Source organism: Grammomys surdaster, unplaced genomic scaffold (assembly GCF_004785775.1).
Source record: "Grammomys surdaster isolate TR1022 unplaced genomic scaffold, NIH_TR_1.0 1164, whole genome shotgun sequence".
NCBI classification, from domain to species: Eukaryota; Metazoa; Chordata; class Mammalia; order Rodentia; family Muridae; genus Grammomys; species Grammomys surdaster.
This window is the reverse complement of record NW_021605583.1, coordinates 2,339,486-2,348,158: the sequence shown is the minus strand read 5'-3', so window position 1 is coordinate 2,348,158 and position 8,673 is coordinate 2,339,486.

Sequence of the window (8,673 nt, the reverse complement as noted above, 5' to 3'; positions counted from 1 at the left end):
CCCCTCCTCTTCCCTTCCCTTTCCTTCCTAATTGCCTACCTACCTTCCAGCCTAGTGCCACCCATTCAGGAGTTCTCACAGGACCATTATTAAGTTGAGTTGACTTTACTGAATTCAGCCTCCAGAGTTTCTCCCAACTACCTTTCAACAACCTCTTCTATAACACCCCCACCTTTCCTGTCCTCAGTTTTGTCTCCCATCTCCCCAAAGATGGATAGCACTCTCCATGTCAGGGTTTCCAAGCAACAAAGAAGCCTTACTGGGGCCTGCGCCCCTGCCCTGCCTCTCTTGCCTGAGACTCTAGATCTTAAGCTGCTAGGAGACAGTGGTAAGGAAGGGCAGACAATCTCATCCCGCCTCCCTCCCTTCACCTCTAGTACCTCCAGTGCTCCCCGGAGAGAAGCTGTGAGAAGCTAGTCTCTCCCAACCTTAGCATCGAGACAGGTGGAAAAGCAGCAATAATCCAATTAAAGTGTCTGACACTCTGGGGAGGAGGTGGGCACACGGGGGCTGTTACAAGTTGTGTTTCACTGGCTGTGGATACCTACAGGGAGAACGCTTGCCATAAGATACACAGATTAAACCAGCGGCCTCTGCTTTCTCTCCAGAGTGTTATTGTAAGAAATTGGTTTGGGGCAGGAGGGGATGGGATTCTTTCTCTTACTTTTCCCACCTTGAGGGCACTTAGAGGAGTAGAAAGAGGAAATGTTGGAGGGAGGAAAGGAATAAATCAAAGAGCTGGCATGGTTAGAAAAGCCAAGAGTGTCTCCAGCTGAGCAAAGTCTGCTCAGGTGAGGGGCAGCGCCTGACTTAGTCCTTCCCTCTATCAGGCTTGATGCATATCCTCACAGTCTTCCTTTTCTTGTTAGATGCTTGCCACTGCCCCAGGTCTTGGACTCCCAGGGTAGCTTCTGAGCCCCACACAAAGCCCAGGCACCATCCTTAGGAAGGGATGAAAGGCAAACCATCTACAGTCCATCTTCCACCAAGGATGTTGGCTTCTAACAAAAAATGGCCCTTGGAACTGAGCCCTTCCTTGGAGGTGTGGGATGCTGCACCACCCCCCAACCCCGTCCTCCTACACAGTATCCCAGCACCGTGGTGACCCCCAACACCCTAGTTACAACCAGTCCCAACTCACTCGACCACCTCTCCATCCATAAATCTCTGTCCACACCTGAGAGGCTGTCCCAGCCTCCCACACTGCTATAGCTGGTCCAGCAGGCACACTTCTAGCTGACTGGACTGGACCAAGTTAAATGCTCTTCTCTTCATTTTCCAAAACAGTTCTATTCTGACTGAAGTGAACAATATGAAGGAGCACAACTGAGCCCTGGCGCAGGATGAAAAGTTTCTTATATCTAAAGAGCGGCACTTCAAAGTGTCCAGTGGACAGGTTCCACTGTAATTAGGGGGAGGAAATTGCCATGTAACTTAATTAATATCAAAAGCTTTTTTTTCTTCATTTAAATACAAGACAGGAAGTTGGCTAAAGAGAGGGTGGGAAGAAGCTACTGACAGTCTGACTGGCTCAGTCATGGGCAGAACAGTCATAAACTTGTTTTCTAGATGAGTCCCTGGGTCAGAGAAGAACTCTAATGCCACAAGGTGATCGTTGCCAAAGAAAAGGACTTCTCCCATCTTGAAGCTCTGAGCATTGTGCAAAATAAAGTGAAGATCCAAGAGAGTTACCTAGATATTTCAAAAGGGAAATGCAGAAATCCTATTTTATAAGAAGTGTTTGCAGAAAGTGGTTTGGGAGAGCCTGTCCTTTGTTCTTTGCAGTAGTGTGTGTGTCAGTGTGTGTGTGTGTGTGTGTGTGTGTGTGTGTGTGTGTGTGTGTGTGTGTTGTGGTGTGTTTGGATGTGTATGTGTGGTATATGGATGTGTGTGGTGTATGTGTGTGTGTGTTTTGTGCTGTGTTTGGATGTGTGTGTGTGGTATATGGATGTATGTGTGTGGTGTATGTGTGTGTTCATTCTCATGCTACAAGCACATCTCATGTGTGTGTAGGTAGATATGTTGATCCAGTGCCAGACATCATTCCTACGGAGCTGTCTATCTTATTTTGGGCTTGTTTGTGTTTTGGTAGCTTAGGAGTTTTGTTGTTGTCTTCGTTGTAGGTTGGCTATGTTTTCGTTTTGGTTTTGGTTTGTTTTTTTGAGACTTGGAACTGGAGCTCTCTGACTCAGCTAGGCTGGCTGACTAGCAAGCCTTAGTTAGCTCTCTGCTGTCTCCACCTCTCCAGAGCTGGAATTACAAGCACACACCATCACACCAGCATTTTTCTTAAACATGACTTGTTGGGATGAAAGCCAAGCAAGCGCACTACCACTGAGCTCCTTTCCCATCCCCTACCTAAGAATTTTACTGGAAACCATCCCCCACTTTCTTCTGCACACTGCTCCCGCAGACTTCTGGGAATCTGCCTGCTTTCTTCTTCTCTCTAGATAATCAGTCCATCCCAGCCATTCTGACTCCTAAGTCTCCCAGACCGGTCCTCCTCTGTCCTGTCTTCACCTGGTTTACAAGTAGGATCCTTCCTGGTCCTTCTGTTTTGATCATTTGTTCTTAGGAGCCCACTTCCCAACTGGCAGACAGGATAGGGTTTTTTGTTTATTTGTTTGTTGTTTGACAGTTTATTTGTGTTGTTGTTGTTGTTTAGACAGGCTTACTATAACAGCACTAGAGGGCCTGGAACTCACAGAGATCCTCCTGCCCTTACCTGCTGAGTGCTGAAATTAAAGGTGTGTGTCACCACACCCAGCAACTGTGATTTTTTTAACAGTAGATAATGCAGCATATGCTTTATTGATAATCATTCATTAATATTCCCTAACACCCATGTCTTCATATATTTTTGTTTTCTCAGTTCAGTGTTGCGCAGCTATTAAATGAATGAAATCATACCATTTCTCTGCTCAGAAGCCTTCAGTGGCTTCCTGCCATGCCTAGAAATTATTGAAGGTTCCTCCGTGAGTGCTAGCAAGACCCTGGATGCTCTTGTCCCTGCCTGACTTCCTTCCTTGTTCTTAGTGCCAGCCAAACTATTGGGATCTCCCCCACAAGACCGCTTCTTTGGGGGAGGGAGGAGGGAGTCACTGTTACAGAATCCCGCTGTCTGCTGGGTCTTGGCTTCTGTCACTTAGCCTCATCTCTAGAGATCTGATTTAAATGTTTCTGCTCTGGGAATAATCCTAAGGTATCCAGCATGAAGTCCTAGCTACATGCATAAAATATGTATACTGTTCTCTGAAACACACACCGAAAATAGAACCCGTTAACTGGCCACATGCCTGCTTGAGATGGCTCTCCTTCCCTGAACTGTAAGCCAGGTAGGAGCAGAGCCTGGGGCTGTCTTCACAGCTGTCTGCCGCATTGTTTGCTCAGAATCATAGCAAACATTCTGATTTCCACACAACTGTATTTCAATCTCACCACAGGCCATGGGGTGCATCGTTTTACTAAACTCACTTCACAGAGGTTGAATCCAAAGCACTGAGGCCAGATCTTGTCCAAAGTCACACAGGTAGAGGGCCCAGCCAAGCTGCACCAATCATATGGTAAATGAAGAATATCAGTTACTAAGGAAAGAAGGACCCTAGATTAATGAATCTGGAATAATTAGAATAGAGGCTACTAGGCATGAGTTTGCAGCCCATGGGCATGTCCTGTTCCACTCAACACAGTCTGTCCCCAGTGTTCCCCAGAGTGCAGCCCCACAGCTCCGCCTAATAGCACCTACCTTGGAAAAATATTGCTCGAGAATATAACCAAAGACGTGGCTAAATTCGGCAATTTTTCCCTTTGCATTCTATGCCCTCTCGACCCAGCTTGTACCTCACCCACATCCTCCAACTTGAGGACGTGCAATAAATCAACGCTGGGAGGAATATACGGGGATAACCACATCTTCCACACACCAAGCCAGTCACTAGCTAAACATAGTTTATGGTCTTACACTCGATCCTGGAATTCATCTCAATGAACTCATCTCTATTTTTTGGAGACAGAGTTTCACTCTGTCCTACCCTAGTCTAGAACTCACTGTGTAGCCCAAGCTGCCCTCAGAGTCAGCAGTCTCCTAACTAGGCCTCCTGAGGGCTCATAGTACAGGTATGCACTCATCACAGTTTTTGAAGGTGTTTCCTATGGTCACTATGACAAAAAGCAAGTACGATCCAAAGATCAATGTGAAACAGAAGGCAAAGTGGCAGTGTCCAACATTTAAGAAGTTGTATGATACCCGACAGGCATACTCATCCCATTGGAAAATAGGATTAGTCAGGAGAGAAATACAAATGCTTTATCTTTCAGGCTATAGTTTTGAATGCTGTCTAACTTATTAGCTCAGTAATAGTTATGGAACTGCTTGGCCAGAGCTACTGTGTCTGTGCGGTGTATGCATGTACGTGTGTTCTTATGTGTGCACATACATGTCTGTGTGCATTTGTGTGGAGGCTAGTAAATTTTTTTTGAGACAAGGTTTGCCTGTCTAGCTGGCTAGCAACCCCAGGACACCGCCTCTTCCACCCCTGTCTCTACCTCCACAGCACTGGGATTAAAGGCATGCACCACCATACCAGGCTTTTATGTGGGGTCTGGGGACTCAAATTCAGATTCCCATGCTTTCCCAGTCAGCAGTTTATCTACTGAGCTATCTGTAAAGCCCCCAGAAACATAGGAAAGGGAAGGGAAAGGGAGGGGAGGGGAGGATGAAAGAAAAAAGAAAGAAGAAAAGAAAAAAGAGAAAGAAAAGGGAAAAAGAAAAAATGAAGAAAAGAAGAGAAAGGAAAAGACAAGAAACTGCTAAGTCTTTGAGCCTCTCTTGGCAATAGGCTCCCAGCAAAAAGTGTGTATGTAGCTTGTGCCAACATGCATGACACCAGGCTCACTGAGCCCCAAGGTTTGAAGGACAGGTTTGTAATTGACAGTATCTCTGCTGCCCTCCTAGCGCAGTGCTTTGAGCCAGAGGTCTCTCCAAAACAGCAAAGCAAAGCCTCTTAGCCTGATTCACACAAGGTCGTGCGTTATTAGCCACAGATGTGAGCCTCGCAGCCTCCCAGTCTCGAGCGCCGTGGAAATGGGTTTGGCAGATGGACAAAATGTGTAAGATGACAAGCACTGTAAAGTTAGCCCACAGGTGGCTGGGATACAGGCTGTAGACCCTGCTCCCTTTGAGCTGCACCAGGCATCTGGAGCGGGCTGTGAAGCAAGAGGTCTTAAGATGCCAGTCCTATCAGACACTGCTGCCTGGGTGTCTCATCCTCCCATGGCCTCTGCAGAAGCAGACTTTATTGAACAGTCTCCTAAACTGTCTTTTGTCCTCCCATAGAGACAGGGAGTGGTTTTGTGTCCATTGCAGATGTATGTGTCGTCCTCCACACACTGTCTCCCATGAATGGGGTGGGAGCAGTTGCATGCCAGACACAGTCAGCTCTCTCACCGGTAACCTAGCTGTCAGAGGCTCTGTGGGCCCTGCTCAAGCTAACCTGCACATCGTTGCAGGTTGTAAGTGAACTGAGAGTGTGTGTTCTCTAGCCTCCTGGAGGTGCAGAGAGCCACTGTACAGGTCAACCAGTGTAAAGTCTGTCTTACGGAAATTATCCCACCTAGAACATTCTCCGGCTCATTTTTTCCATCCTTCTTTCCTTCCTTACCCCATTTTGAGGCCTCTGAGTCTGTCTAGCAGATGAAGGCCTGTGCTGCCTGAGAATCTGCTGACTGGATCTGTGCCCTGCTTGGGGTACATCTCAGTGGGAGGGGAGGGACAGGTGCCAGATGCAGGCAGCTCTCTGCTAGGTGTACACCCCAGCCCCGCCCTGCCCCATGTTAGGGAGGCTTGCAGCTTGGCAGCCTCCTTGAGCAGACTTTGCCTTGAGCTCTCATTGACACCACAGATGTCTGTCAGTCACATCCTCGTCCACAGCTGTAGGACTTACTATAATTTCATACAGTTATGTAGGCAGATATTGAAAAGGCATCTGAAAAAATTGATAGCGTATCAAGGCAAAGATTTCATAAAAGTCGTTTTTTTCTAAATGTCCAGCCATTGGTACCCGCTCACAATCCTCTCTGATACACACACAAGTTCCCCAAGGCCCTTTTCCTGATCTTAGAGCGCCCCCTGTGGAACAGAGTCTCCTACTGCTGTTGAGAGTGCATGCTTCTCTCTGGGCCTTTGAGGAGGAGGGCAGAGACTAGGAATGGAGAAAAAACGGAGACCTGAGAAGAGTAGAAAGAGGAAGACGACAGAGCTGAACTTTAGGCAACATTTGAGGCAACGTGCAAGGAGAACCATACTTCACGTTCACACCTGTCCTCTCAACTAAATCTTCACAAGCCTTGAGCCCCAGTGAAAACATGGGGAGGAACAGCTGTGCCCAGGAAGGTTTGGGGGGTTCTGACTGGACCCCCGGAGTGGACACTTGTCCTAATACCAAGGGATCTTTTTTTTTTTTTTTTTTTGGTTTTTCGAGACAGGGTTTCTCTGTGTAGCCCTGGCTGTCCTGGAACTCACAGGGTAGTCCAGGCTGGCCTCGAACTCAGAAATCCGCCTGCCTCTGCCTCCCAAGTGCTGGGATTAAAGGCGTGCGCCACCACGGCCCAGCACCAAGGGATCTTTTAAGAGTCCTTCCTCACTACATTTTCATCAGGTTTTCCTTCTTTCCTGTTTTGGTGACAGTGACTGGATGGCAGGACCAGAAAAGAAGCCAAATAGCAACCAGAAGCTGCTCTGGTACAAGAGCCTGGCCTCAGCAGGGTCAGTGAAGGGAGAAACAGATGGGCTTCTAAGGCAGGGGCTTGGCGCAATAGAGTGTTCCAAAGACATGGAACCCATAAGGAACATTATATAGTAAGGACTCCGCTCACACAGTGATGGATGCTGGGAATATCCATGGCCTGAGTTCTAAGCTGGAGACCCAGGGAAGCTGCTGTTGTAGTTCAACCTCAAGGCCAAGGTCTACAAACCATGGAGCCAGGGCTGTAAGTCTCAGCCCCAGGCAGGAGAAAACTCAAAGGCCTGCTGGTTCAAGTGATCAAGCAGAGGGAAACAAGTTCCCCTTCCTCTAACTGTTTCTTTATTCAGACTCCAATTAGATTAGATGATACCTTGATAAAGACAGTTTATTCAAATGCTAATCTCATCCATAAATCTGGCCACAGGCATGCTCCCGAGCTTGTACGGGTAAACACCTGAGCATCCCATACCCCAGGCAAGCAGACCCACACAATGAGGCATCAGCTTGGTGATGTCAGAGATGAGTGGATAACTCACCTTAAGATGCTGAGGAAAACATAGAGTCCTGGGGAAGGAGCTCAATCAAAAGCCAGGAGGTGGACAGGTGTTGGAGATGCGACCACAGGAAGTAATCAGGACCACTCTGTAGAGGGGCCCTTGAAGGACATCTGTGGATGAGGAGCTCTTGACTGGACGTATCTTAAAGACACACCAGTGTAAGGTTTCCGTGGCTGCAGAAACCCAGCAGAAGGGCGTTGGGTGCTCAGGATAGCCCTTCAGAGTGTGAGCTTGACCAGGGAACCCAAGCCACTCCCCAAGGAAATCATTAATAGGTGTAGGGGCAAGAACAGAAGTGGCCATCCTGCACTCAGGGGGTTTTCTCAGGAAGCATGCTTCTCTGGGGTCAGGGAGAGCCTGGCTCTTTCTTCTCTGCAATTAGTAATCTAAGGCTGCCTCTTTACTTACTCTGCACCCCCATTCCCCGTTGTATCCTCATATTCCCCGATGGTATATTTTACTGCGGAAGGTCTAGAAGAATGTCTCCATGCAGAGCTACCCAAATAAGACCCTGCAGTGTCAGCTGAAGAGGAATTAAAAGCAAGGTCTGGGTGGATACGGCTGTGAGGAAGGGAGAAATTACACTGAACTGATTCCCAAGAGTGAGCTGGGGCCATGGATGATCGTCAAAGGGACAGGCTCTACGTCCAATAAGTGATGTGGAGTCAACCACATCATGGGGGCAGGGCAGGGCAGACGAGTGAGCACCTGTGGGAACCAGGTTTGTCGAGTCTGTGGCTTTCCTCTCCTTTCAGCTTGACCCCGATGAGCTAAATTAGCCTGAGCACTGTCCTAATAGAACTGTGGTCACTCTAGATCCCCTGTATAGGCAAAATAATCCTTCAGAAATGGAAATATTCTTCTCGTGCCCCAGATACCCAACGCCAGGCCTATCAGATATAAGGCAATGAGCCTAGTTAATGCTGATGAAAGAAAGCACTGTGTATCATGGAGGGTCTCTGATGTGGGTACCACTGGAGGGATTCCTTTCCGAATTTAGAGCCAGAATGTTTTTTCCATCCTCTAATTAAGAAAGTGAATTTTGGCCTTTTAAAATGATGACCGCTATGGTGATAGTGCTCTTCTTGCCTTAACTACTGGGACGCTCCAATCAGATTTTATGCTAATTAGGATAAATATTTTCAACAGTATTTTTGTTATCTGCTGCCTCCTCTCTTTTTGCTGGAGTTCTACTTTCGTTTTTATTATTACTCATAGAAATCATTTGTTTAAGCTTTTTGGGCAACCTTTGGAAACAGATATTTCAAGAACAGACAATAGATTATTTACTGTACATTTGTGGTCGCAGCTGGAAAAGCCACATGAAGGGTACATTTTCCTGGCAGGAGCTCACATGACATCAACCACCGTGT